General features: G+C 43.5%; 1 protein-coding gene across 4 annotated transcripts in view; it reads right to left on the bottom strand.

The window, feature by feature from the left end:
* Positions 1-12,937, bottom strand: part of RASSF5 (Ras association domain family member 5) — a 268,852-nt gene that overhangs the window by 20,783 nt on the left and 235,132 nt on the right. The gene's annotated exons all lie outside the window — the stretch shown is intronic.

Raw genomic sequence — 12,937 nt, 5'->3', positions numbered from 1 at the left:
AAAGAAAAGCCATGTGTCTCGGACATGAGATTAGTGACAAAGGAATTAAACCCAAAGAGTAACTTGGAAAGGCTATTCATAAGGGTCAGTCGCCTAAAAATAAGGATGAACTGCACTTTTTTTTGGGTTTGGTGGAGTTTTTTTCAAAATTGGTTTAGATTTTTTCAGAAAAAAAATGCATGAAATGCATACGTTATTGAAAAATAAAAGCAAATTGCAGGGATAAGGGGCTTGCAAAAGATTATTTCCAGAGATTAAATAAGCAATTAGTAAAGCACCCACACTACAAGGTTTTGACCCCAAAGTAGAAAACTTTGTTACTACAGATGCAAGTGGGAAAGGTCTGGGAATCATACTCATTCAAAAGGGTGAACAAGGTAAAGAAGTTGTGTTAGCGTTTGCTGACCAATCTCTTTCCCCTACAGAGGAGAGGTACTCTGTAATAGAGAAAGAGAGACCATGGCATGTGTGTGGGCACTGAAGCATTCTCGAAAGTTCTTGTGGGGAAGAAAATTTGTAGTAAGTTCAGATCATAAGCCACTGAAGAAGCTATTAACAATTGAAGGTTTATCTAGAGCTTCTGTAAGAACTGGAAGATTGTCCATGTGTTTATAGGATTTTTATATGAAGTCCAATACGTACCTGGAAAGAAAAATGTAGTGGCAGACTTTCTAAGCAGATTGTTATCTCTCAAGGAGATTGATGTGAATCCCTAGAATTATGAATATGTTGCAGGACTTTTTATAATGAAAGAGGTCAAACGCCTGCAAAAGTGGATGGAAGTGTATGAAAAGGATGATACCTTGAAAAGGGTTAGAGAAAAAGTTGTAAGTTGGGCGGGAGATTGTGTGAAGGCAGAGCTACTGGGTGAGATTAAAGCATATTGGGAAGTTAGAGATGAATTGGGAATTGAAGACATTTTGTGGTGACAGGCGATAAATGGATTCCGCCATGTGATATCAGAAATAGAATTGTGTCAATTGGTCATGAAGGGCATGCTGGCATAGCACATACGAAACACAATGTGAAGGCATTGTACTGGTGGCCCAAAGTAGACACCAAGACCGAGAGGTTTATGCAATCATGTATGGATTGTGAACCTTAAGCTTCCCTTAAGGTTCACTAGTTTGTCCCAGTTTACCATGGGAAGATGTGGTGTTGGGACCTGTTATGTGGAGTGATGGATTGCGTAGGTACATTTTAGTGGTGATGAATGTGTTCTCTAGGTGGTTGGAGGCAGAAATAGTTGAAAAGGTGGTAGTGATCACGTTTTTTGGGCAATATATATAATTTTGAGAGAAGGTTATCTGCATCATAATTAATGGAAAATGGAGTACAGTTCAAATCAGAGGAAATGAGAAACTGTATTAGAATCGCGTGTATTCAGCACAAATTTACAGTAGTTTATTACCCTAGAGGAAATGGCATTGCGGAGAGAACGAATAGGTTGATTAAAGGCATTTTGCAGCTGGCCAGCCAAGGTAGGAAAGATTGGGAAGTGGAATTGAGACTGAGCTTTTGGACAGATATATATATTTAGGGCAGTAGGTCCCAAACTGTGTGCCACATCACCCTGGTGCACCGCCAAAACCAGCCAGGGGCATCCCAGTCGCAGCCGCTGAAGAGAATCCATAATCTATGCGACTCTTCAAGTTAGTGTGTTCTACATTACTGTTAGCTAGACAATTTATTCTTCAGCAGTGAAACTTTCAACAAACTGCAGTTCTTATAGTGGCCACTAGATGCCAGTATGAGCACACACACATCAAGGCTTGCTCCCTGTACTCAAGCAAAATATTTTTAATGCCAGAATGTTCCTTACGTTTCAAATGTAATTGAAATCCTAAAGCCACCTGTCTGACTTGGAAGAATGCAAATATGAGAAGTGCATTCCCCGTGCCAGTTTCACAAAACTGCTTGATTATAAACAACCATTAGGGAATAGTTGTCTCATCTTGTGCAGCTGTAGCCAGCGTAGTGCAGCCCTTACTGATGTATCTAATGATTGAGGCAAAGCAGGACTATCTGCGATGACTGTTTCCGGAGAGTACACCTTTGTTTTTCCTGCCCTATTAGCAACGTCATGTTGCCCAGTGTGTAAAGCTAACTGTTTCAGTGAATTTATATCTTCGTACTAACACAATATTTAGGGCCTGATTACGATTTTGGCGGAGGGGATTACTCAGTCACAAATGTGACAGATATCCCGTCTGTCGTGTTACAAGTGCCATAGGATATAATGGAACTTGTAATACGGCAGACGGGATATCCGTCACATTTGGGACAGAGTAATCCCCTCCGCCAAGGTCGTAATCAGGCCCTTAGTGTCTGAAGCTCAACTTGAGCTCTCTCCAGGGGTGCAATTGTGCAGGAAAGAAGCTTTTCTTTGAGATCAGTCACAGCAAATAAGCCCGCCTCATGGGGCTGAGTCTGCCACTCCCATCTAAGTCACAGACTTTTGCCTTTCTGTGCTAATTTAGTCAGCAATGTTCAAAGTCTAGCATATGCACGATGACCAGGGGATATGGAAATATGCATGAACAAATACAAACTGTTGCGCATAATACCATTTTAGCAAGCGTGATTCTGCCTCCAAGAGCTAGGAATAGTCGGATCTATCTCTCTACTTTCAGCCATCAGTCCCTAACTGTCTCTAAGAACTGTTTCCATTGATGATGATACCCAGATATTTCAGTCTTTCCTCTAAGTCCAAGGAAAGTGCAGCACCATCCTAGTAGTGTTATTGGTAAATGGGAACATCTATAACCTGCTCCATTTGATACGAATACCTACATGTTCCTCACATCCTGTATTATGTGGACCAGGTTCTCACCCGGGTTTTTTACAAATTAGAGAATATCACTTACAGAAAATGACAGAAGCAACCGTTGCATAGAGCAGAGGTTCCCAAACTGTGTGAATGACACCCTGGTCCCCCTGGCTGATTTTGGCTGGATGTGTCTTCCTCCGGGCTGAGTGTGCAGCAGACAGATGCAGTCACTGCATGACCTGAGAGCACACAAATATTGTGAAAAGAGAGAGTAAACATATCCTTGCATTGCACGCACTGTTCTCCATACCTTCATCCCAATTTTCTACAATTATTCAACTGGAAGTTCTACCAATGCTGTGCTTACATCGTACCACCCACCTCCCGTCCCCGCCAAAAATAGTAATGTAATGGGAAGCCTGGGCCAGTTGGTCAAGGGAGCCGCGTTTGATAAAGTTTGAGAACCACTGATACAGGGTGACTGCTCATCACTCTGTAGCAGAGTCTGTTTGGGCTAATGAGAGGAAGGGTACCGCCCTCCAAAGTGGAAAGAGGGTAGTTTGGAATGGGGAGGAAATAAAAAAAATAAATGCATTTTAGCTTCTCAAAAGAAAAATAAGGCTTATTTTGATTCCAAGAATGGAGTATGTGAAGAGAAACTGGCGATAGGACAATGGGTCCAAGTTAAGTCTTATAAGAAAGTTGCAAAAGGAAAGAGCTAGTTTAGTACCCCTCACCAAATCGTGAAGGTGATGAATAACACTGTAGAAGTGGATGAGGGCAGTATTTGTCATATGAGTTGTAAGGCATTAGTTAGATGCGAATGTGATAGCATGGAAGAAAGAAAGTACAGTGATAATGATAGCTAGACAAATGCTGGTGGATGAATGCTGATCCAGTTAGTGCACCTGAGAAGGATATAAATGAAGAAGCACATGTTGGTGAGGGAGTAGAAAGTAACATTCCTGTGAGGGACAGTGGAGAGCTGTGAAATACTTGTGTGTGTTCTGGTTCACCTGTGTCCCATGAGTCTGCTCAGTAAAGCAGAATTTACACAGCTTATCGGAGTCCATCATTACTTCAGTCACATGCCACATTATCTAATAGAAGAGTAAGACTTGAACATTTAAGGCCTGATTTAGAGCCCGACCGGAAGACATTCTGTCTATCATTGGGTAAACTTGGGTAAGCGATGGACAGTAATCTACATTTAGAGTTCTCCATCAGATCAGTGAAAGATTCTCCATCGAAGTGGCAGCACCTGCTATGGAAGGAGATGATTTGTGGGTGTATTATGAAGAGCAATGTCTGGTATAACTTCTTCCAATGTCGGTTGGTGGAATTTACTTTACTGCAGAAATGTACCCCAATATTGGTGGTACAATATCAGTGGCCATTTATCTAGTCTCCTTAACATATCCAATCAAGTATCTTTAGATTTTTCTCTGTACATTTTTCTTATGGTGGCTATCACTGTCGGTAAAGTTGCATCTGCACTGTGGTGGATCCGATAGTGGAGCCAGTGTATCCTCAACTGTGAGAGACCATGAAAGCCTAATTTATTGTCCTGCGGGCAAAAGGGAGCTGACCTGCCTCTGCTAGAGTTCCATGCCTGTTTGGCTGTACATTTTTGCCAAATTTAACTCCGCCGACATGGCGGTGAAAGCAAAACTAGATTTGACACTTGGGCCATCATATTAAGGCACCAATGGACACTAGTTAGCAACTGTTTTTTCCCAGAGACAAAACTCCAAAGGGCTCTTTTTCATACCAAAAAAGTAATATCCCTGCCTCGCTGAGAAATTTATCAAAGTAATTTGAGCTTTTTTCCAGACCCGCTAAGACCATGGCATAAATGCCAATCCCAGGCATGAAGTAAATTGACAAGAATGACTTTGGAAAAGCTGCAGTACATGGGCAAAACGGTGCTAAGGTTCTGTTGTCAGAAACACTCTGGGCTTTAATGGAGCAGCCAGGCCACTTGCCCGTTACAGCCTATCTCTAAAGGAGGCCCCTAGGGTTCTATGAACATCTTTCATGGTTTGTTCTGCCCTAAGAGAAGTTTAATCTCACTGCTTTCAAACACATCCCTAGTGAAATCTACTGTATGTAGGATAACTCCAAGTGCATTGCCACTGCGGTAGAAACAGATCTGCTGTATTACAATTATGGTAAGGACAGCTCTCTTTGTGATATCACTGACGCGAGGGCAGATTTCCGGGCAAGGTCACTGTAGTGATGGAAGCTCGCGGAGCGGTGGCGGTGCAGTACTGGGTCCAGCAGGGAAGGCAGCGCCCAGTGAGGTATCGCTGCTGTTCGAGTAGCCAGAGCCGGTGCAAGGCATGAGCAGTGTGGGAAGCTGCCCAGGGCCTCGCCCCTGGTCACAGCTAAAGGTCCTGGAACACAGCACCCCTTTCAAAAGACTCCAACAATATGGAGCAGTTGAGATGCAGCACTGCAAGGCCCGAGGGAGGGAGTGGGCCCCTTCCCTGGGCCTCTCGGACATGGGCTGAAAAGGCTTCAGGAATCATCCAATCGATGCATCTGCATAAAGAGCGATTAAATGACTCCTTGAAGTGCCATCGGGTGTGCAGTGAACTCCTCCCCTGCATGAATGAAAAGGGCAAACAACTCTCAGACGTGTTAGAATCCTTTGAATTCTGCATCCGTGCAAATGGTATTGGCTCTATCTGGACAATGGCACACAACGTTAGCGTAATAGCTTTGTGCACAGGGCAGGATGCTCAAAAACGCTGTTCCATGATAAGGAAATGCGCTGCTAAAGACGGGTACAAAAACTGTTGCACATGATGCGGTGGCTCTATCATTTGAACTCCTTTTTTCTAAAGAAAAGTTTTTCCGTCCCAGAGCAGATGCACCACAAAGTTATTTTATATCTTTTTAAGAGGAAAACATCGAGCAGGCAGTAATTCACACCCAAAGAATTGCCCTTTATTTTGGAGTGCACACACAAGTAGGATATATATTTACTATACTGCATCATTAATGTAGCGCTTGCTGCCCTAACGTGTGGCATTGAAGCGCGTGCCTACATCTGCCACATTAGTTGTTTCAGAACTGTAATGGTACAAATATCCTTTTGTGATGCAAGGTACGTTTTTGGATAGGAGGATTTCACATCTCTGGAATGGTTCCCTGCAAAATAGGTCAACATTGTTAACTATCCCCTGGACTTAAAATTACTCACGACAAATTGTGAAACATATCTCTTAGAGTTTTGTTCAAAAATCAAAATTATCCTAGTGTTCTCTTTCTGTTGATTTGGAAATGAAGGCTTGTGAAAGGTGTTGCAATTCTGAGATACTTGAAATTCTTTTGCAGGCCCTTTTCATTTCTTCTATAAAACTGTCTACTTCGAGGTGATGAATAAGATGGTGACCCCTTTCGGTGCCTACAGCTATGGTAGAAGCTTTTGAAATTCTTTAACAAATTGATTATTATACGTTTGATTTCCGTAAAGTTCTCTTTGACGTTGACTGCGTGTTGCTTCATAGCACCATTAATACCGGGTCTTAATATTACTCAACTGACTTGTCCTTGCTTTGTCAAATTCAGAAGGATGCAAGGTTAAGTTGAGCTTGTGCTACAAACATATCCTGCAGGTTTCACATAGATGTCTGGGGCAGATGTATTAGCTACCTTAGAGGCTACCTCGCAAAAATGTGCAGCTTGTTCATATACATAGGAATTCATCCTCATACAGCCTCAAAAGCCAACAAGCCTTTGTTGGCCCATTCTACTATAGGCAAAGCAGCTACAACCACTTTGGTTAGGAATTTCCCTATTGCTGAAATTTGTAAGTCAGCTACATGGAGATTGGTTCACACAGTCACTAGACACTACTGTTTAGACTCCGATGCTAGAGCAGAGACTCAAGTAGAACAAGCCTCCCTCAGGAATGTATTTGCCTAGTCTGTTTTTTTCTCTCCTCTGTTCTTTCCACCCTGTTATTGAGGATGAGCTTGCTATTCTATTCAAATGCTTATGACTATCAATGGAGATTCCCTATGAGAGAAGGAATAGTATCTTACAAGTAACTCCAGTTCTCTCATAGGGGAATCGCCGTTGAAGTCATAAGCAACCCTCCCTCCTCCCCGGTGGACAGAACAGAGAATATTACTAGACAGACCCATCTCTAGTACTTATAGTCAAAAAGAACTGAAACAACTGCCACCTGCTGAGCATGATGAGATACTGGTGGTCTCTGCTGCCTTAAAGGCACAGTCATTATTTTCCAATCACAAAATAGCAGTCTATGGGCTACACTGCTTTCCTATTCTTCATCTTTACTTTGTCAGGAAAAGGGGTTTAATGGTATTTTAACCCTGTTTCCTAAAAACAATCTGAAGAGTTACACCATCGTAGCCTGTTTACCTAGGCTGCACATTATGTTCTTTCTTAAGTGTCCCTGCAGGCCTTCCTGAAGTAAGGCGAACATCTACACATAAGAAGAGACTATGTAAAGAAGTGTTTTGGGATACACTCGTGGGCGGAACTATTTAAATGCTTATGACTATCAACGGAGATCCCTTATGAGAGAAGTAAAGTAATCTTGTTTGACAAAAAGTACCCATTCCGTACTTGTAAGGAAATGCCTCTTTTTCCATGGCCATACCCACATTTTGGACTGATACTGCTGGTTTTTAGCCTCTGACAGTGCACTGTGACCTGCTAACCAGCCCTCAGTGACAGTGTTCTAACCCTATACAAATTACATGCCGATTTGAATACACTCAGTTGGCAAGGACTGACTTACTTATAAGTTCCTAGTATATGTTACCCAGGACATGTAAGGCAGAGTGGCGACTCACGGCTGCAGCACTGTTTGTACCACTCTGTGTGACAAAGTACAAAATTGCTCCCAACCTCCCACTGCAAACTGGAAATGTTTTCACTGTCAGTGTGACTTTGTCATTCACTCCAATGGCAAAGCCACACTATCCCATAACACTATATGTAAGTCTCTCGTAAGGATGGCCTATTGAGCCCTACGGCAGGAAGCTTTATTTTGTAAAGTAAGATATTTATGTATGTTTGATTTGTCTGAACAGCCGCACTTCAAAATTGCCATTTTGCTGTGGGTAAAGATAGTAGCCTCGTTTGCTAACACAGGGTACCTGATTGGCATCCCAATCCGGCTAACTCCTGAATGGGACTACATAACTTGGTCATGGAAGGTATCAAATAAATTGTGGCATTAAACCCCACCTGATGCCCAGGTCGAATTTAATATCACTGTTAAAGGTAAGCAACTTTTAGAAAGTGGCCACTCTTTGCTCCAGCTAGCCCAGTGACCTCACAAAAGCCGTAGCACACAGACAGCATTATGAACACCTGGGGAGATGTTTAAACGACTCCACAACTCAGGAACAAAGGCAGTAGCCGCACAGGGAGGTGTCAACTCCTCCCACAGGCTGGCCACTTAGGGTGTTACCCAATAGGTGAGCTTCAAAGGTGAAGCTACCTTTGTGAGGAAAATAGCACCAACACCCCTGAGCAGGATGCCTTTTGTAGCTGCAGACAAAGTGGATACAGAATCAAAGAGGGAAAACTCATGCCCAAACCGGTTCTAACGTGGTCATATGGCCCTCTGGTAGCCACACCTCTCAGTAACAACCGAGAAAGGGACCTGCCATCTTGAAAGGGGCCAGAATGTGGAACTCTGGGACATTCAGATGCCACACATCACAGGAAATTTGTTAGTTGATAGAAGGGAACCCAGTAGCCCATTGGCTAAGGACCGCCTGGCCCCAGTCTGGGCACCATCCTTGGATAAATATGGCACTCTGACCCTCATATCACGCTGGAACCAGAGAGAGGACCGAAGAACAACTGCCCAGCTGCTCTTGGACCCCCAGAAAGAGAGGATGCACCATCAAAAACACTACACCCGCTGCCCTTTGGGCTAGCAAAGATTGAACTGTGCCTGAGGCTCTTGGCTCGAGGATAATTTGGTTCCCAACCTACAGCAGTGACTCCAAGGATCAATCGGCTGATCTCCTGGTACCAGGTCCAGACACACAAGAGTTGAAGTTGCCCAAATTGATCAGTTGGTAGCCACAACAGACATTTTGCCGCTACCAGCCACCAGGCACCCAAGAGGACAAATCCAAAATAGCCAAAGGTTGCACCTGAATCTGCCTGGCCTGGGAGTGCTATCCAAATCCAGATTTGTTGCATCCAAAGGATATTAGTCCCACCTAAGGATTTTCCCCCAACCTCGGTACGGACTGAGCAGTAGCCCAGCATTGACTGGCCTGGTACTGCAACGTACAGGACTTCGAGAGACCCTGATCTTTGTGGCCAAGTTCAACCCACTCCACCCCTGGACCGAAGAGCAACCACAAAGACACCCTTGTTGACCACACTACAACCAAAGCATCCATGTGGGGGGTGAGGTGCTACTGCTCCATCAGCCAGGTCTTGAGGCGTTTCCCAAAGGCCAGCAGGGTCTGTCGTAGGTGGACAGGGAGGGTGTTCCAGGACTTGGCGGCGAGGTGGGAGAACTATCTGCAGCCGGCTGTAGTTCGGTAGATGCGAGGGACGGTGGCGAGGGTGAGGTTGGCGGAGCGGAGTTGACGGTTGGGAGTGTAGGAGGTGTATGGTACTGTTAAATGCTTTACATCTTTTTCCTTTGCTAAGTCTTACTTCTCCCAGCCACAGTTCCCTACGGTTGAGCATAAGATTAAGTAAACATTCCTGATTGGACCCAAGATGGTATTTGAGAGTGTTCTGCATGATATGGCCCCACAGCCATCTCATATAGTAAACCCAAATCCTCACATTATTTCAGACTGATGGCATGCAATACTTGCCTTAAGCATGCTGTCACTTCTGTCTCTGTTTGTTTCTTACTTTATAAAAAAAAGTAATTATTTTGAAACAATTTATATAACAAGTAATATTGCTCGCAGTGGGCATCATCGAACAGTAGTAACGCTTCATTATGCTAGTCGGCCACAATGAAGGAGCCACCCAGGTGTACATTTTGTTCTCATTGGATATACTATTATGCACTTCTGTAGTGCCCCGCAACTCCATATTACATGCTTCAAGCTCACTACTCTTGTGCAGAGATCCTACATGATCTTTGTTGCCATTCACTTTGAGTGGCATCAATAGTATTTTCACTATGCTTACCTGTCGCCACTTGCTTCTCATTGTGAATGTTGATGGCAGGGAATTACATAACCTCCTGCTATGGCAGAGTTTAATTGATCCTTCTTTGTAAGTCCTTTCTCTGACTTTCAGAACTGAGGAAGGTGCTAGGCAAGGGCAGTGTGGGCAGCTGCCAAGAGCCTTGCCCCTGCTTACAACTAAGGGGTCCTGAACTAGAGCATCGCCTTTCAAAGGACTCCAGTGTTATAAGGCCCAGGCAGCAGCAGAGGTTTAGCAATGCAAGGCACAGGGAATGGAGGGCCCCAGTCCCCTGGGCCTGCAGCCATGGGCTGAAAGGGTTTCAGAAATCTAGGTGCTGCATCTGCAATGGATGGCTTCTTGAAACGCCTTTTGGTGTGAAGTGAGCGCTGCCCTTGCTTGAATGTAAAGGAGGGTGTCCTGCAGGGCTCACAACAGAAGAAAGAATCATGTCCTATTACCAGTGGGTGTAACTCGCTTAGCATGAAGGGGGGGGGGGGCTATGTCATCAAAATTCAGAAAAGCACATTTCTTTAACACACAGAAAGAGGTATTTTTCCATAGTAAATCTGATTATATCACTGTATTCAGATGTATTTAGTCAAAGTGAGTTTTTAAACATGAACTGAGAAACGTTCCTGCCCCAACCCTGACGATAATGGTATTAGTGAACTAAGAGCAGGGACAATGGAATTATGTGACAGGGTTGGACCAAATCAGGTGGCAGGGTTTACTAACATATGCAGAAAGAAAAGGCTAATTATGTGGCATACTGCGGCTGATTTTGCAATATTATTATTTGTCCTTTGGACCACGATATTACTATCTGGGCAAAGGCTTTATCTCATTAGCACCAGTCTGACTCCCATATAGAGCAATAAGCAACAGAAAGATGACCAGAGAACCTTTGTGAATGGCCTTCCACTGTGCCACAACACGTGTTGCTGCATTTTTCGTAACTTTTGACCAGTTTGACCTAGAAACAAAATATTTTTTGTTAAAAGCTGCAGGTCATGCATCAAATGGCTTAGTCGGCAAATCCATAAATGTGCTGTAAATGCAGCAACCACAAAATTGCATAACTCCAGTGGCCCTGACCAAAAGGCTTGTCAGGGTTCATGTGAACTGTACATGTGTGCTACATTCATATTAAACATGGAACAAAATTATAGTCTATAACATCAAACACAAGAGATGTTGTACAGCACACACCATGACTGCACACATTTGAATGTGCTTTGATGTGTGTTACTGAAAAAAATGGAAGTTGGTGAAGTAAAGCATTTGCCAAGGATCACACAAATCGGTCAAGCAAGGAAGCCTGGATTGATCTACATTTTCCAGCTTCTCACTGTTCAACTCAGCCTCAACATGTCTACCTCTTCATGATATTAAAGCTTAATGCATCATCTTTAATTCTTGGACAATGAGACTAGAGCCTTGGTGACAGGCTGGGTCCATATTGTATTTTTGGCAGTTTTACATAGTACAAGCCTTGCCAAGGACATAAGAGCACTTCACAACTGCCAGAGAACACATACATTTTTTCCAGTGTAGATATGTGTCTGGATTCACAGAATGCTGAGCCGAGGTCACGATGTAGCCTGGCTCCACATGATGCATAGTGGGCAGATGTAGCCACTAGGCCACACTGCCTCATTTTGGCCTCAAAGTTCCAAAAAGACTTCAGCTGAGCAGAGCCAGGCCTCTGAATCAAGTTTTGTGTAGTTTGCCCACTTATAATAGCATGTTGGGAAGGACAGATTCCATTCAAAAATGTAAAAAACATTCAGAGAGGGGGAGGGTGGAAGGAGAGAGATGGTTCTAAAGGAGGAGAACCGCTGAAACAAGGTAAGAGACTAGTGGCCACTGCCTGGTTAATGCAGCAGTAACCATGTCACTGTATTAGTAGTACTACTTAGGGCCTTATTTATACTTTTTGTTGCAAAACTGCACTAACGCAGTTTTGCAACAAAAAGTTTTGCACCGGCTTGCACCATTTTTTTTTAGCACCGGCTGGGCACCATATTTATGGAATGGTGCAAGCCGGTGCAAGGGGTAGTCTAAAAATGACTTTAGGCAGGTTAGAGTCAATATAAATGACTCTAACCAGTTTAGTGTCATTTTCTGATGTTAAGAGGCATATTTATGCTCTGTTTGCACTGAATTAGCGTCATTTTTTTAAACTCCAATTCGGTGCAAATCTAACTCCATATTTATACTTTGGTGCTAGACCCGTCAAGTGCCAAATTTATGGAGTGAAAGTCATTTTTTGGGAGTGGAAACCTACCTTGCCTTAATGAGATGCAAGATAGGCGTTCCCGTGCAAAAAATGACCATGGCGTGCTGCACTGCAGTGACAACATTTCTCAACATTTGCATGAGGATCCCCCTTTCACACACAACTTATGCTGTTCATTGTTCCCTGACGTCAACACTATAAGTACAGCAATTAGCTTATGCACGGTTTCTGTAAATCTTGAATGGTGACAATCAGGGAGGGTTGAATTGGCTGTCAACAGAGAAGGCAGAGATTTCTTTGTATACTAGCAGCAAGTCTTCTGCTTATGTAAAGAAAACACCAGAAAGCACTACTCCTATTGCTGATATTGATGCCTCCCAAATATGCAATGGCAGGCACAGCACATTGCAGAGCCACATTCCCACCAAAATCATTTGTGATGAGTTTCCAGATAATCTGAGTTGCGAATAGAGACCCTACTGGAAAACCCACTCACGCGAGTACAGGTGACTTATGCACTGCTACCGATGACCAAACTACAATGTAAGTGCGATGGATTTGGTCACCATAACCACCAATCTTGGGATCATGAGTTCTTCCCTTAACCAATGCCCAACCTAGGTCCCAAAGCTGATCCAATATCTAGTCTCCCACTTTTAACAGGTCCTCTGGCATGTATATTCCCCTGTAAAGAAACCCAAATTGGACTCACTTGAATGTCCAACTAGAGATAACTACAAATTTCTCATTTCTGTGACCAATGAGAG

This window comes from Pleurodeles waltl, chromosome 6 (genome assembly GCF_031143425.1).
Source record: "Pleurodeles waltl isolate 20211129_DDA chromosome 6, aPleWal1.hap1.20221129, whole genome shotgun sequence".
NCBI classification, from domain to species: domain Eukaryota; kingdom Metazoa; phylum Chordata; class Amphibia; order Caudata; family Salamandridae; genus Pleurodeles; species Pleurodeles waltl.
This window is presented reverse-complemented; position numbering and strand designations above follow the sequence as displayed.